The sequence below is a fragment of the Salvia hispanica genome, chromosome 6, assembly GCF_029641045.1.
Source record: "Salvia hispanica isolate PSC_SH4W2 chromosome 6, Shi_PSC_v1, whole genome shotgun sequence".
NCBI lineage: Eukaryota > Viridiplantae > Streptophyta > Magnoliopsida > Lamiales > Lamiaceae > Salvia > Salvia hispanica.
The window spans coordinates 5,742,719-5,761,921 of record NC_142697.1 but is presented as its reverse complement, the minus strand read 5'-3'; positions in this window follow the sequence as shown (position 1 = coordinate 5,761,921).

The following is a 19,203-nucleotide window of genomic DNA, read 5'->3' as shown; positions in this document are numbered from 1 at the left end:
GGTTTTGGATATGGGCTCCCCCAATTAGCTTTTTACTAATTAAATTGAACCCACAATTTAATACAAGCTTATATTGAAATAGTACGAGCAGCCACTAAAGAAGTAATATTGAACTCTCCCCATCCAAATCCGAAATTACAAGTAATCCGGGTTTCCGTTATTTATATTATTTATTTCCCTCGCTTAAGATATAAATTTCCATTAATTAATTAATTTCTGCTATGGACTTAATTAATTAATATCTTATTAATTCCAAGAGTGGACTTAGCAAGAATCATTTATTTATTATTCATAGAGTAATAAAACTACAACTGGCAAGTTTTCCGAATAATAAAACCTTATTCGAGCTCCTCTTGAGGACATTATCAAACGAGACTCACCTCGCGCACGTTTCAACATAATAGCAATCCTAGCACCGCTAGATATTAATCACCATTACCCAATATATCAGGATTATTGGGTTGCGAAAACCCGCACCATTTGATAAGTCAAAGTAGTGCGTAATCAATACCGTATGCTCAATGCTAACATATGTAGATTAAGAAATAGTATTTTATCAAGACCTAGTCTTTCAGTAGATATCATAAAGACACGTCTTGCTGTTAGATCCGTTCAGTGCTACACCACACCAATGTCATCTTATTTCAGTAAGGCTTAGAAATATGCGGACTGACATTGCAACCTTTCACGATAGGTAGTCTAAGCCTATCTAGGTTGTGAAATTCTTCTTTTTCTTTTGCAAAGCATTGCATAGATCTGACCGTGTTACCTTAAAGTGGACAACAACCACGACCGGTCTACTACGCAAAAGACTTAGACTTTATTTGTTTCTTATACATTTAAATGTTTATAAAACATCTTATAAATGCACAAGCAAACACAATGTAATAATAATAGTGATTCTATTCGTGCGAGACTGCTCGAATAATACTGAATCGGGTTAAAAGTGGATTGTAGAGTTTTACGTATACAAGCAAGATTCTATTCGCGCAAAACTTGGTCGAAACATGCTTTTCAGTATACCAAACCTAATTGATGGGGTTTGGTGCCCCTTGCACAGCGGAAGACTTGTACAAAACAAATAAATCAGATACGGATCTATTTGAACGATTATGCGATTAATCAATTCACATGTTAAACAGATAATTGCATGCTAGAACGCAAATAATTCATGCTCATAGAAAGTAAATCCTAAACATGATTTCTACGGTTTAGAGTTACCGATTTGATTCTCCAAAGAATCGTCGATTGCTCGCGCTTTCTCCACGTGATGATCTTCAATACTAGACCACGGATCTTCTCTCTGATTCCCGAACTGTACTCCAATATCAGTGTGGGCTTACCTTATCAAAATACTAGGACTCGAATAAAGAAGATAGAAGAAATGCTTTTGAGAAAAGGAGTAGAATTCGAAATCCTCCACAGCTGGAGAGTTCGAAATTTTCGAAAATTTTGAAGTATGAAAATTGTGATTCTTCTGTCTCCTTTATTCTCCTATATATATTAAGTTCCTTTTTGGGCCCAGACAGGGATCTATGGAAGGTTTTGGATATGGGCTCCCCCAATTAGCTTTTTACTAATTAAATTGAACCCACAATTTAATACAAGCTTATATTGGAATAGTACGAGCAGCCACTACAGAAGTAATATTGAACTCTCCCCATCCAAATCCAAAATTACAAGTAATCCGTGTTTCCGTTATTTATATTATTTATTTCCCGCGCTTAAGATATAAATTTCCATTAATTAATTAATTTCTGCTATGGACTTAATTAATTAATATCTTATTAATTCCAAGAGTGGACTTAGCAAGAATCATTTATTTATTATTCATAGAGTAATAAAACTCCAACTGACAAGTTTTCCGAATAATAAAACCTTATTCGAGCTCCTCTTGAGGACATTATCAAACGAGACTCACCTCGCGCACGTTTCAACATAATAGCAATCCTAGCACCGCTAGATATTAATCACCACTACCCAATATATCAGGATTATTGGGTTGCGAAAACCCGCACCATTTGATAAGTCAAAGTAGTGCATAATCAATACCGTATGCTCAATGCTAACATATGTAGATTAAGAAATAGTATTTTATCAAGACCTAGTCTTTCAGTAGATATCATAAAGACACGTCTTGCTGTTAGATCCGTTCAGTGCTACACCACACCAATGTCATCTTATTTCAGTAAGGCTTAGAAATATGCGGACTGACATTGGAACCTTTCACGATAGGTAGTCTAAGCCTATCTAGGTTGTGAATTAAATGTTTATAAAACATCTTACAAATGCACAAGCAAACACAATGTAATAATAATAGTGATTCTATTCGTGAGAGACTGCTCGAATAATACTGAATCGGGTTAAAAGTGGATTGTAGAGTTTTACGTATACAAGCAAGATTCTATTCGCGCAAAACTTGCTCGAAACATGCTTTTCAGTATACCAACCTAATTGATGGGGTTTGGTGCCCCTTGCACAGCGGAAGACTTGTACAAAACAAATAAATCAGATACGGATCTATTTGAACGATTATGCGATTAATCAATTCACATGTTAAACAGATAATTGCATGCTAGAACGCAAATAATTCATGCTCATAGAAAGTAAATCCTAAACATGATTTCTACGGTTTAGAGTTACCGATTTGATTCTCCAAAGAATCGTCGATTGCTCGCGCTTTCTCCACGTGATGATCTTCAATACTAGACCACGGATCTTCTCTCTGATTCTCGAACTGTACTCCAATATCAGTGTGGGCTTACCTTATCAAAATACTAGGACTCGAATAAAGAAGATAGAAGAAATCCTTTTGAGAAAAGGAGTAGAATTCGAAATCCTCCACAGCTGGAGAGTTCGAAATTTTCGAAAATTTTGAAGTATGAAAATTGTGATTCTTCTGTCTCCTTTATTCTCCTATTTATATTAAGTTCCTTTTTGGGCCCAGACAGGGATCTATGGAAGGTTTTGGATATGGGCTCCCCCAATTAGCTTTTTACTAATTAAATTAAACCCACAATTTAATACAAGCTTATATTGAAATAGTACGAGCAGCCACTACAGAAGTAATATTGAACTCTCCCCATCCAAATCCAAAATTACAAGTAATCCGGGTTTCTGTTATTTATATTATTTATTTCCCGTGCTTAAGATATAAATTTCCATTAATTAATTAATTTCTGCTATGGACTTAATTAATTAATATCTTATTAATTCCAAGAGTGGACTTAGCAAGAATCATTTATTTTTTATTCATAGAGTAATAAAACTCCAACTGGCAAGTTTTCCGAATAATAAAACCTTATTCGAGCTCCTCTTGAGGACATTATCAAACGAGACTCACCTCGCGCACGTTTCAACATAATAGCAATCCTAGCACCGCTAGATATTAATCACCACTACCCAATATATCAGGATTATTGGGTTGCGAAAACCCGCACCATTTGATAAGTCAAAGTAGTGCATAATCAATACCGTATGCTCAATGCTAACATGTGTAGATTAAGAAATAGTATTTTATCAAGACCTAGTCTTTCAGTAGATATCATAAAGACACGTCTTGCTGTTAGATCCGTTCAGTGCTACACCACACCAATGTCATCTTATTTCAGTAAGGCTTAGAAATATGCGGACTGACATTGCAACCTTTCACGATAGGTAGTCTAAGCCTATCTAGGTTGTGAAATTCTTCTTTTTCTTTTGCAAAGCATTGCATAGATCTGACCGTGTTACCTTAAAGTGGACGACAACCACAACCGGTCTACTACGCAAAAGACTTAGACTTTATTTGTTTCTTATACATTTAAATGTTTATAAAACATCTTATAAATGCACAAGCAAACACAATGTAATAATAATAGTGATTCTATTCGTGCGAGACTGCTCGAATAATACTGAATCGGGTTAAAAGTGGATTGTAGAGTTTTACGTATACAAGCAAGATTCTATTCGCGCAAAACTTGCTCGAAACATGCTTTTCAGTATACCAAACCTAATTGATGGGGTTTGGTGCGCCTTGCACAGCGGAAGACTTGTACAAAACAATTAAATCAGATACGGATCTTATTTGAACGATTATGCGATTAATCAATTCACATGTTAAACAGATAATTGCATGCTAGAACGCAAATAATTCATGCTCATAGAAAGTAAATACTAAACATGATTTCTACGGTTTAGAGTTACCGATTTGATTCTCCAAAGAATCGTCGATTGCTCGCGCTTTCTCCACGTGATGATCTTCAATACTAGACCACGGATCTTCTCTCTGATTCCCGAACTGTACTCCAATATCAGTGTGGGCTTACCTTATCAAAATACTAGGACTCGAATAAAGAAGATAGAAGAAATCCTTTTGAGAAAAGGAGTAGAATTCGAAATCCTCCACAGCTGGAGAGTTCGAAATTTTCGAAATTTTGAAGTATGAAAATTGTGATTCTTCTGTCTCCTTTATTCTCCTATTTATATTAAGTTCCTTTTTGGGCCTAGACAGGGATCTATGGAAGGTTTTGGATATGGGCTCCCCCAATTAGCTTTTTACTAATTAAATTGAACCCACAATTTAATACAAGCTTATATTGAAATAGTACGAGCAGCCACTACAGAAGTAATATTGAACTCTCCCCATCCAAATCCAAAATTACAAGTAATCCGGGTTTCCGTTATTTATATTATTTATTTCCCGCGCTTAAGATATAAATTTCCATTAATTAATTAATTTCTGCTATGGACTTAATTAATTAATATCTTATTAATTCCAAGAGTGGACTTAGCAAGAATCATTTATTTATTATTCATAGAGTAATAAAACTCCAACTGGCAAGTTTTCCGATAATAAAACCTTATTCGAGCTCCTCTTGAGGACATTATCAAACGAGACTCACCTCGCGCACGTTTCAACATAATAGCAATCCTAGCACCGCTAGATATTAATCACCACTACCCAATATATCAGGATTATTGGGTTGCGAAAACCCGCACCATTTGATATGTCAAAGTAGTGCATAATCAATACCGTATGCTCAATGCTAACATATGTAGATTAAGAAATAGTATTTTATCAAGACCTAGTCTTTCAGTAGATATCATAAAGACACGTCTTGCTGTTAGATCCGTTCAGTGCTACACCACACCAATGTCATCTTATTTCAGTAAGGCTTAGAAATATGAGGACTGACATTGCAACCTTTCACGATAGGTAGTCTAAGCCTATCTAGGTTGTGAAATAAATGTTTATAAAACATCTTATAAATGCACAAGCAAACACAATGTAGTAATAATAGTGATTCTATTCGTGCGAGACTGCTCGAATAATACTGAATCGGGTTAAAAGTGGATTGTAGAGTTTTACGTATACAAGCAAGATTCTATTCGCGCAAAACTTGCTCGAAACATGCTTTTCAGTATACCAAACCTAATTGATGGGGTTTGGTGCCCCTTGCACAGCGGAAGACTTGTACAAAACAAATAAATCAGATACGGATCTATTTGAACGATTATGCGATTAATCAATTCACATGTTAAACAGATAATTGCATGCTAGAACGCAAATAATTCATGCTCATAGAAAGTAAATCCTAAACATGATTTCTACGGTTTAGAGTTACCGATTTGATTCTCCAAAGAATCGTCGATAGCTCGCGCTTTCTCCACGTGATGATCTTCAATACTAGACCACGGATCTTCTCTCTTATTCCCGAACTGTACTCCAATATCAGTGTGGGCTGACCTTATCAAAATACTAGGACTCGAATAAAGAAGATAGAAGAAATCCTTTTGAGAAAAGGAGTAGAATTCGAAATCGTCCACAGCTGGAGAGTTCGAAATTTTCGAAAATTTTGAAGTATGAAAATTGTGATTCTTCTGTCTCCTTTATTCTCCTATTTATATTATGTTCCTTTTTGGGCCCAGACAGGGATCTATGGAAGGTTTTGGATATGGGCTCCCCCAATTAGCTTTTTACTAATTAAATTGAACCCACAATTTAATACAAGCTTATATTGAAATAGTACGAGCAGCCACTACAGAAGTAATATTGAACTCTCCCCATCCAAATCCAAAATTACAAGTAATCCGGGTTTCCGTTATTTATATTATTTATTTCCCGCGCTTAAGATATAAATTTCCATTAATTAATTAATTTCTGCTATGGACTTAATTAATTAATATCTTATTAATTCCAAGAGTGGACTTAGTAAGAATCATTTATTTATTATTCATAGAGTAATAAAACTCCAACTGGCAAGTTTTCCGAATAATAAAACTTTATTCGAGCTCCTCTTGAGGACATTATCAAACGAGACTCACCTCGCGCACGTTTCAACATAATAGCAATCCTAGCACCGCTAGATATTAATCACCACTACCCAATATATCAGGATTATTGGGTTGCGAAAACCCGCACCATTTGATAAGTCATAGTAGTGCATAATCAATACCGTATGCTCAATGCTAACATGTGTAGATTAAGAAATAGTATTTTATCAAGACCTAGTCTTTCAGTAGATATCATAAAGACACGTCTTGCTGTTAGATCCGTCCAGTGCTACACCACACCAATGTCATCTTATTTCAGTAAGGCTTAGAAATATGCGGACTGACATTGCAACCTTTCACGATAGGTAGTCTAAGCCTATCTAGGTTGTGAAATTCTTCTTTTTCTTTTGCAAAGCATTGCATAGATCTGACCGTGTTACCTTAAAGTGGACGACAACCACAACCGGTCTACTACGCAAAAGACTTAGACTTTATTTGCTTTTTATACATTTAAATGTTTATAAAACATCTTATAAATGCACAAGCAAACACAATGTAATAATAATAGTGATTCTATTCGTGCGAGACTGCTCGAATAATACTGAATCGGGTTAAAAGTGGATTGTAGAGTTTTACGTATACAAGCAAGATTCTATTCACGCAAAACTTGCTCGAAACATGCTTTTCAGTATACCAAACCTAATTGATGGGGTTTGGTGCCCCTTGCACAGCGGAAGACTTGTACAAAACAAATAAATCAGATACGGATCTATTTGAACGATTATGCGATTAATCAATTCACATGTTAAACAGATAATTGCATGCTAGAACGCAAATAATTCATGCTCATAGAAAGTAAATCCTAAACATGATTTCTACGGTTTAGAGTTACCGATTTGATTCTCCAAAGAATCGTCGATAGCTCGCGCTTTCTCCACGTGATGATCTTCAATACTAGACCACGGATCTTCTCTCTTATTCCCGAACTGTACTCCAATATCAGTGTGGGCTGACCTTATCAAAATACTAGGACTCGAATAAAGAAGATAGAAGAAATCCTTTTGAGAAAAGGAGTAGAATTCGAAATCGTCCACAGCTGGAGAGTTCGAAATTTTCGAAAATTTTGAAGTATGAAAATTGTGATTCTTCTGTCTCCTTTATTCTCCTATTTATATTATGTTCCTTTTTGGGCCCAGACAGGGATCTATGGAAGGTTTTGGATATGGGCTCCCCCAATTAGCTTTTTACTAATTAAATTGAACCCACAATTTAATACAAGCTTATATTGAAATAGTACGAGCAGCCACTACAGAAGTAATATTGAACTCTCCCCATCCAAATCCAAAATTACAAGTAATCCGGGTTTCCGTTATTTATATTATTTATTTCCCGCGCTTAAGATATAAATTTCCATTAATTAATTAATTTCTGCTATGGACTTAATTAATTAATATCTTATTAATTCCAAGAGTGGACTTAGTAAGAATCATTTATTTATTATTCATAGAGTAATAAAACTCCAACTGGCAAGTTTTCCGAATAATAAAACTTTATTCGAGCTCCTCTTGAGGACATTATCAAACGAGACTCACCTCGCGCACGTTTCAACATAATAGCAATCCTAGCACCGCTAGATATTAATCACCACTACCCAATATATCAGGATTATTGGGTTGCGAAAACCCGCACCATTTGATAAGTCATAGTAGTGCATAATCAATACCGTATGCTCAATGCTAACATATGTAGATTAAGAAATAGAATTTTATCAAGACCTAGTCTTTCAGTAGATATCATAAAGACACGTCTTGCTGTTAGATCCGTTCAGTGCTACACCACACCAATGTCATCTTATTTCAGTAAGGCTTAGAAATATGCGGACTGACATTGCAACCTTTCACGATAGGTAGTCTAAGCCTATCTAGGTTGTGAAATTCTTCTTTTTCTTTTGCAAAGCATTGCATAGATCTGACCGTGTTACCTTAAAGTGGACGACAACCACAATCGGTCTACTACGCAAAAGACTTAGACTTTATTTGCTTCTTATACATTTAAATGTTTATAAAACATCTTATAAATGCACAAGCAAACACAATGTAATAATAATAGTGATTCTATTCGTGCGAGACTGCTCGAATAATACTGAATCGGGTTAAAAGTGGATTGTAGAGTTTTACGTATACAAGCAAGATTGTATTCGCGCAAAACTTGCTCGAAACATGCTTTTCAGTATACCAACCTAATTGATGTGGTTTGGTGCCCCTTGCACAGCGGAAGACTTGTACAAAACAAATAAATCAGATACGGATCTATTTGAACGATTATGCGATTAATCAATTCACATGTTAAACAGATAATTGCATGCTAGAACGCAAATAATTCATGCTCATAGAAAGTAAATCCTACACATGATTTCTACGGTTTAGAGTTACCGATTTGATTCTCCAAAGAATCGTCGATAGCTCGCGCTTTCTCCACGTGATGATCTTCAATACTAGACCACGAATCATCTCTCTTATTCCCGAACTGTACTCCAATATCAGTGTGGGCTGACCTTATCAAAATACTAGGACTCGAATAAAGAAGATAGAAGAAATCCTTTTGAGAAAAGGAGTAGAATTCGAAATCCTCCACAGCTGGAGAGTTCAAAATTTTCGAAAATTTTGAAGTATGAAAATTGTGATTCTTCTGTCTCTTTTATTCTACTATTTATATTATGTTCCTTTTTGGGCCCAGACAGGGATCTATGGAAGGTTTTGGATATGGGCTCCCCCAATTAGCTTTTTACTAATTAAATTGAACCCACAATTTAATACAAGCTTATATTGAAATAGTACGAGCAGCCACTACAGAAGTAATATTGAACTCTCCCCATCCAAATCCAAAATTACAAGTAATCCGGGTTTCCGTTATTTATATTATTTATTTCCTGCGCTTAAGATATAAATTTCCATTAATTAATTAATTTCTGCTATGGACTTAATTAATTAATATCTTATTAATTCCAAGAGTGGACTTAGCAAGAATCATTTATTTATTATTCATAGAGTAATAAAACTCCAACTGGCAAGTTTTCCGAATAATAAAACTTTATCCGAGCTCCTCTTGAGGACATTATCAAACGAGACTCACCTCGCGCACGTTTCAACATAATAGCAATCCTAGCACCGCTAGATATTAATCACCACTACCCAATATATCAGGATTATTGGGTTGCGAAAACCCGCACCATTTGATAAGTCATAGTAGTGCATAATCAATACCGTATGCTCAATGCTAACATATGTAGATTAAGAAATAGAATTTTATCAAGACCTAGTCTTTCAGTAGATATCATAAAGACACGTCTTCCTGTTAGATCCGTTCAGTGCTACACCACACCAATGTCATCTTATTTCAGTAAGGCTTAGAAATATGCGGACTGACATTGCAACCTTTCACGATAGGTAGTCTAAGCCTATCTAGGTTGTGAAATCTTCTTTTTCTTTTGCAAAGCATTGCATAGATCTGACCGTGTTACCTTAAAGTGGACGACAACCACAACCGGTCTACTACGCAAAAGACTTAGACTTTATTTGCTTCTTATACATTTAAATGTTTATAAAACATCTTATAAATGCACAAGCAAACACAATGTAATAATAATAGTGATTCTATTCGTGCGAGACTGCTCGAATAATACTGAATCGGGTTAAAAGTGGATTGTAGAGTTTTACGTATACAAGCAAGATTCTATTCGCGCAAAACTTGCTCGAAACATGCTTTTCAGTATACCAAACCTAATTGATGGGGTTTGGTGCCCCTTGCACAGCGGAAGACTTGTACAAAACAAATAAATCAGATACGGATCTATTTGGACGATTATGCGATTAATCAATTCACATGTTAAACAGATAATTGCATGCTAGAACGCAAATAATTCATGCTCATAGAAAGTAAATCCTAAACATGATTTCTACGGTTTAGAGTTACCGATTTGATTCTCCAAAGAATCGTCGATAGCTCGCGCTTTCTCCACGTGATGATCTTCAATACTAGACCACGGATCTTCTCTCTTATTCCCGAACTGTACTCCAATATCAGTGTGGGATGACCTTATCAAAATACTAGGACTTGAATAAAGAAGATAGAAGAAATCCTTTTGAGAAAAGGAGTAGAATTCGAAATCCTCCACAGCTGGAGAGTTCGAAATTTTCGAAAATTTTGAAGTATGAAAATTGTGATTCTTCTGTCTCCTTTATTCTCCTATATATATTAAGTTCCTTTTTGGGCCCAGACAGGGATCTATGGAAAGTTTTGGATATGGGCTCCCCCAATTTGCTTTTTACTAATTAAATTGAACCCACAATTTAATACAAGCTTATATTGAAATAGTACGAGCAGCCACTACAGAAGTAATATTGAACTCTCCCCATCCAAATCCGAAATTACAAGTAATCCGGGTTTCCGTTATTTATATTATTTATTTCCCGCGCTTAAGATATAAATGTCCATTAATTAATTAAATTCTGCTATGGACTTAATTAATTAATCTCTTATTAATTCCAAGAGTGGATTTAGCTAGAATCATTTATTTATTATTCATAGAGTAATAAAACTCCAACTGGCTAGTTTTCCGAATAATAAAACCTTGTTCGAGCTCCTCTTGAGGACATTATCAAACGAGACTCACCTCGCGTACGTTTCAACATAATAGCAATCCTAGCACCGCTAGATATTAATCACCACGACCCAATATATCAGGATTATTGGGTTGCGAAAACCCGCACCATTTGATAAGTCAAAGTAGTGCATAATCAATACCGTATACTCGATGCTAGCATATGTAGATCAAGAAATAGTATTTTATCAAGACCTAGTCTTTCAGTAGATATCATAAAGACACGTCTTGCTGTTAGATCCGTTCAGTGATACACCACACCAATGTCATCTTATTTCAGTAAGGCTTAGAAATATGCGGACTGACATTGCAACCTTTCACGATAGGTAGTCTAAGCCTATCTAGGTTGTGAAATTCTTCTTTTTCTTTTGCACAGCATTGCATAGATCTGAGCGTGTTACCTTAAAGTGGACGACGACCACAATCGGTCTACTAAGCAAAAGACTTAGACTCTATTTGTTTCTTATACATTTAAATGTTTATAAAACATCTTATAAATGCACAAGCAAACACAATGTAATAATAATAGTGATTCTATTCGTGCGAGACTGCTCGAATAATACTGAATCGGGTTAAAAGTGGATTGTAGAGTTTTACGTATACAAGCAAGATTCTATTCGCGCAAAACTTGCTCGAAACATGCTTTTCAGTATACCAAACCTAATTGATGGGGTTTGGTGCCCCCTTGCACAGCGGAAGACTTGTACAAAACAAATAAATCAGATACGGATCTATTTGGACGATTATGCGATTAATCAATTCACATGTTAAACAGATAATTGCATGCTAGAACGCAAATAATTCATGCTCATAGAAAGTAAATCCTAAACATGATTTCTACGGTTTAGAGTTACCGATTTGATTCTCCAAAGAATCGTCGATAGCTCGCGCTTTCTCCACGTGATGATCTTCAATACTAGACCACGGATCTTCTCTCTTATTCCCGAACTGTACTCCAATATCAGTGTGGGATGACCTTATCAAAATACTAGGACTTTAATAAAGAAGATAGAAGAAATCCTTTTGAGAAAAGGAGTAGAATTCGAAATCCTCCACAGCTGGAGAGTTCGAAATTTTCGAAAATTTTGAAGTATGAAAATTGTGATTCTTCTGTCTCCTTTATTCTCCTATATATATTAAGTTCCTTTTTGGGCCCAGACAGGGATCTATGGAAGGTTTTGGATATGGGCTCCCCCAATTTGCTTTTTACTAATTAAATTGAACCCACAATTTAATACAAGCTTATATTGAAATAGTACGAGCAGCCACTACAGAAGTAATATTGAACTCTCCCCATCCAAATCCGAAATTACAAGTAATTCGGGTTTCCGTTATTTATATTATTTATTTCCCGCGCTTAAGATATAAATGTCCATTAATTAATTAAATTCTGCTATGGACTTAATTAATTAATCTCTTATTAATTCCAAGAGTGGATTTAGCTAGAATCATTTATTTATTATTCATAGAGTAATAAAACTCCAACTGGCTAGTTTTCCGAATAATAAAACCTTGTTCGAGCTCCTCTTGAGGACATTATCAAACGAGACTCACCTCGCGTACGTTTCAACATAATAGCAATCCTAGCACCGCTAGATATTAATCACCACGACCCAATATATCAGGATTATTGGGTTGCGAAAACCCGCACCATTTGATAAGTCAAAGTAGTGCATAATCAATACCGTATACTCGATGCTAGCATATGTAGATCAAGAAATAGTATTTTATCAAGACCTAGTCTTTCAGTAGATATCATAAAGACACGTCTTGCTGTTAGATCCGTTCAGTGATACACCACACCAATGTCATCTTATTTCAGTAAGGCTTAGAAATATGCGGACTGACATTGCAACCTTTCACGATAGGTAGTCTAAGCCTATCTAGGTTGTGAAATTCTTCTTTTTCTTTTGCACAGCATTGCATAGATCTGAGCGTGTTACCTTAAAGTGGACGACGACCACAATCGGTCTACTAAGCAAAAGACTTAGACTCTATTTGTTTCTTATACATTTAAATGTTTATAAAACATCTTATAAATGCACAAGCAAACACAATGTAATAATAATAGTGATTCTATTCGTGCGAGACTGCTCGAATAATACTGAATCGGGTTAAAAGTGGATTGTAGAGTTTTACGTATACAAGCAAGATTCTATTCGCGCAAAACTTGCTCGAAACATGCTTTTCAGTATACCAAACCTAATTGATGGGGTTTGGTGCCCCTTGCACAGCGGAAGACTTGTACAAAACAAATAAATCAGATACGAATCTATTTGACCGATTATGCGATTAATCAATTCACATGTTAAACAGATAATTGCATGCTAGAACGTAAATAATTCATGCTCATAGAAAGTAAATCCTAAACATGATTTCTACGGTTTAGAGTTACCGATTTGATTCTCCAAAGAATCGTCGATAGCTCGCGCTTTCTCCACGTGATGATCTTCAATACTAGACCACGGATCTTCTCTCTTATTCCCGAACTGTACTCCAATATCAGTGTGGGATGACCTTATCAAAATACTAGGACTTGAATAAAGAAGATAGAAGAAATCCTTTTGAGAAAAGGAGTAGAATTCGAAATCCTCCACAGCTGGAGAGTTCGAAATTTTCGAAAATTTTGAAGTATGAAAATTGTGATTCTTCTGTCTCCTTTATTCTCCTATATATATTAAGTTCCTTTTTGGGCCCAGACAGGGATCTATGGAAAGTTTTGGATATGGGCTCCCCCAATTTGCTTTTTACTAATTAAATTGAACCCACAATTTAATACAAGCTTATATTGAAATAGTACGAGCAGCCACTACAGAAGTAATATTGAACTCTCCCCATCCAAATCCGAAATTACAAGTAATCCGGGTTTCCGTTATTTATATTATTTATTTCCCGCGCTTAAGATATAAATGTCCATTAATTAATTAAATTCTGCTATGGACTTAATTAATTAATCTCTTATTAATTCCAAGAGTGGATTTAGCTAGAATCATTTATTTATTATTCATAGAGTAATAAAACTCCAACTGGCTAGTTTTCCGAATAATAAAACCTTGTTCGAGCTCCTCTTGAGGACATTATCAAACGAGACTCACCTCGCGTACGTTTCAACATAATAGCAATCCTAGCACCGCTAGATATTAATCACCACGACCCAATATATCAGGATTATTGGGTTGCGAAAACCCGCACCATTTGATAAGTCAAAGTAGTGCATAATCAATACCGTATACTCGATGCTAGCATATGTAGATCAAGAAATAGTATTTTATCAAGACCTAGTCTTTCAGTAGATATCATAAAGACACGTCTTGCTGTTAGATCCGTTCAGTGATACACCACACCAATGTCATCTTATTTCAGTAAGGCTTAGAAATATGCGGACTGACATTGCAACCTTTCACGATAGGTAGTCTAAGCCTATCTAGGTTGTGAAATTCTTCTTTTTCTTTTGCACAGCATTGCATAGATCTGAGCGTGTTACCTTAAAGTGGACGACGACCACAATCGGTCTACTAAGCAAAAGACTTAGACTCTATTTGTTTCTTATACATTTAAATGTTTATAAAACATCTTATAAATGCACAAGCAAACACAATGTAATAATAATAGTGATTCTATTCGTGCGAGACTGCTCGAATAATACTGAATCGGGTTAAAAGTGGATTGTAGAGTTTTACGTATACAAGCAAGATTCTATTCGCGCAAAACTTGCTCGAAACATGCTTTTCAGTATACCAAACCTAATTGATGGGGTTTGGTGCCCCCTTGCACAGCGGAAGACTTGTACAAAACAAATAAATCAGATACGGATCTATTTGGACGATTATGCGATTAATCAATTCACATGTTAAACAGATAATTGCATGCTAGAACGCAAATAATTCATGCTCATAGAAAGTAAATCCTAAACATGATTTCTACGGTTTAGAGTTACCGATTTGATTCTCCAAAGAATCGTCGATAGCTCGCGCTTTCTCCACGTGATGATCTTCAATACTAGACCACGGATCTTCTCTCTTATTCCCGAACTGTACTCCAATATCAGTGTGGGATGACCTTATCAAAATACTAGGACTTTAATAAAGAAGATAGAAGAAATCCTTTTGAGAAAAGGAGTAGAATTCGAAATCCTCCACAGCTGGAGAGTTCGAAATTTTCGAAAATTTTGAAGTATGAAAATTGTGATTCTTCTGTCTCCTTTATTCTCCTATATATATTAAGTTCCTTTTTGGGCCCAGACAGGGATCTATGGAAGGTTTTGGATATGGGCTCCCCCAATTTGCTTTTTACTAATTAAATTGAACCCACAATTTAATACAAGCTTATATTGAAATAGTACGAGCAGCCACTACAGAAGTAATATTGAACTCTCCCCATCCAAATCCGAAATTACAAGTAATTCGGGTTTCCGTTATTTATATTATTTATTTCCCGCGCTTAAGATATAAATGTCCATTAATTAATTAAATTCTGCTATGGACTTAATTAATTAATCTCTTATTAATTCCAAGAGTGGATTTAGCTAGAATCATTTATTTATTATTCATAGAGTAATAAAACTCCAACTGGCTAGTTTTCCGAATAATAAAACCTTGTTCGAGCTCCTCTTGAGGACATTATCAAACGAGACTCACCTCGCGTACGTTTCAACATAATAGCAATCCTAGCACCGCTAGATATTAATCACCACGACCCAATATATCAGGATTATTGGGTTGCGAAAACCCGCACCATTTGATAAGTCAAAGTAGTGCATAATCAATACCGTATACTCGATGCTAGCATATGTAGATCAAGAAATAGTATTTTATCAAGACCTAGTCTTTCAGTAGATATCATAAAGACACGTCTTGCTGTTAGATCCGTTCAGTGATACACCACACCAATGTCATCTTATTTCAGTAAGGCTTAGAAATATGCGGACTGACATTGCAACCTTTCACGATAGGTAGTCTAAGCCTATCTAGGTTGTGAAATTCTTCTTTTTCTTTTGCACAGCATTGCATAGATCTGAGCGTGTTACCTTAAAGTGGACGACGACCACAATCGGTCTACTAAGCAAAAGACTTAGACTCTATTTGTTTCTTATACATTTAAATGTTTATAAAACATCTTATAAATGCACAAGCAAACACAATGTAATAATAATAGTGATTCTATTCGTGCGAGACTGCTCGAATAATACTGAATCGGGTTAAAAGTGGATTGTAGAGTTTTACGTATACAAGCAAGATTCTATTCGCGCAAAACTTGCTCGAAACATGCTTTTCAGTATACCAAACCTAATTGATGGGGTTTGGTGCCCCCTTGCACAGCGGAAGACTTGTACAAAACAAATAAATCAGATACGAATCTATTTGACCGATTATGCGATTAATCAATTCACATGTTAAACAGATAATTGCATGCTAGAACGTAAATAATTCATGCTCATAGAAAGTAAATCCTAAACATGATTTCTACGGTTTAGAGTTACCGATTTGATTCTCCAAAGAATCGTCGATTGCTCGCGCTTTCTCCATGTGATGATCTTCAATACTAGACCAAGGAACTTCTCTCTGGTTCCCGAACTGTACTCCAATATCAGTGTGGGCTGACCTTATCAAAATACTAGCACTCGAATAAAGAAGATAGAAGAAATCCTTTTGAGAAAAGGAGTAGAATTCGAAATCCTCCACAGCTGGAGAGTTCGAAATTGTCGAAAATTTTGAAGTATGAAAATTGTGATTCTTCTGTCTCCTTTATTCTCCTATATATATTAAGTTCCTTTTTGGGCCCAGACAGGGATCTATGGAAGGTTTTGGATATGGGCTCCCCCAATTTGCTTTTTACTAATTAAATTGAACCCACAATTTAATATAAGCTTATATTGAAATAGTACGAGCAGCCACTACAGAAGTAATATTGAACTCTCCCCATCCAAATCCGAAATTACAAGTAATCCGGGTTTCCGTTATTTATATTATTTATTTCCCGCGCTTAAGATATAAATGTCCATTAATTAATTAAATTCTGCTATGAACTTAATTAATTAATCTCTTATTAATTCCAAGAGTGGATTTAGCAAGAATCATTTATTTATTATTCATAGAGTAATAAAACTCCAACTGGCTAGTTTTCCGAATAATAAAACCTTGTTCGAGCTCCTCTTGAGGACATTATCAAACGAGACTCACCTCGCGCACGTTTCAACATAATAGCAATCCTAGCACCGCTAGATATTAATCACCACGACCCAATATATCAGGATTATTGGGTTGCGAAAACCCGCACCATTTGATAAGTCAAAGTAGTGCGTAATCAATACCGTATGCTCAATGCTAACATATGTAGATTAAGAAATAGTATTTTATCAAGACCTAGTCTTTCAGTAGATAGCATAAAGACACGTCTTGCTGTTAGATCCGTTCAGTGCTACACCACACCAATGTCATCTTATTTTAGTAAGGCTTAGAAATATGCGGACTGACATTGCAACCTTTCACGATAGGTAGTCTAAGCCTATCTAGGTTGTGAAATTCTTCTTTTTCTTTTGCAAAGCATTGCATAGATCTGACCGTGTTACCTTAAAGTGGACGACAACCACAACCGGTCTACTACGCAAAAGACTTAGACTTTATTTGTTTCTTATACATTTAAATATTTATAAAACATCTTATAAATGCACAAGCAAACACAATGTAATAATAATAGTGATTCTATTCGTGCGAGACTGCTCGAATAATACTGAATCGGGTTAAAAGTGGGTAGAGTTTTACGTATACAAGCAAGATTCTATTCGCGCAAAACTTGCTCGAAACATGCTTTTCAGTATACCAAACCTAATTGATGGGGTTTGGTGCCCCCTTGCACAGCGGAAGACTTGTACAAAACAAATAAATCAGATACGAATCTATTTGACCGATTATGCGATTAATCAATTCACATGTTAAACAGTTAATTGCATGCTAGAACGTAAATAATTCATGCTCATAGAAAGTAAATCCTAAACATGATTTCTACGGTTTAGAGTTACCGATTTGATTCTCCAAAGAATCGTCGATTGCTCGCGCTTTCTCCATGTGATGATCTTCAATACTAGACCAAGGAACTTCTTTCTGGTTCCCGATCTGTACTCCAATATCAGTGTGGGCTGACCTTATCAAAATACTAGCACTCGAATAAAGAAGATAGAAGAAATCCTTTTGAGAAAAGGAGTAGAATTTGAAATCCTCCACAGCTGGAGAGTTCGAAATTTTCGAAAATTTTGAAGTATGAAAATTGTGATTCTTCTGTCTCCTTTATTCTCCTATATATATTAAGTTCCTTTTTGGGCCCAGACAGGGATCTATGGAAGGTTTTGGATATGGGCTCCCCCAATTTGCTTTTTACTAATTAAATTGAACCCACAATTTAATAAAAGCTTATATTGAAATAGTACGAGCAGCCACTACAGAAGTAATATTGAACTCTCCCCATCCAAATCCGAAATTACAAGTAATCCGAGTTTCCGTTATTTATATTATTTATTTCCCGCGCTTAAGATATAAATGTCCATTAATTAATTAATTTCTGCTATGGACTTAATTAATTAATATCTTATTAATTCCAAGAGTGGATTTAGCAAGAATCATTTATTTATTATTCATAGAGTAATAAAACTCCAACTGGCCAGTTTTCCGAATAATAAAACCTTGTTCGAGCTCCTCTTGAGGACATTATCAAACGAGACTCACCTCGCGCACGTTTCAACATAATAGCAATCCTAGCACCGCTAGATATTAATCACCACGACCCAATATATCAGGATTATTGGGTTGCGAAAACCCGCACCATTTGATAAGTCAAAGTAGTGCATAATCAATACCGTATGCTCAATGCTAACATATGTAGATTAAGAAATAGTATTTTATCAAGACCTAGTCTTTCAGTAGATAGCATAAAGACACGTCTTGCTGTTAGATCCGTTCAGTGCTACACCACACCAATGTCATCTTATTTCAGTAAGGCTTAGAAATATGCGGACTGACATTGCAACCTTTCACGATAGGTAGTCTAAGCCTATCTAGGTTGTGAAATTCTTCTTTTTCTTTTGCAAAGCATTGCATAGATCTGACCGTGTTACCTTAAAGTGGACGACAACCACAACCGGTCTGCTACGCAAAAGACATAGACTTTATTTGCTTCTTATACATTTAAATGTTTATAAAACATCTTATAAATGCACAAGCAAACACAATGTAATAATAATAGTGATTCTATTCGTGCGAGACCGCTCGAATAATACTGAATCGGGTTAAAAGTGG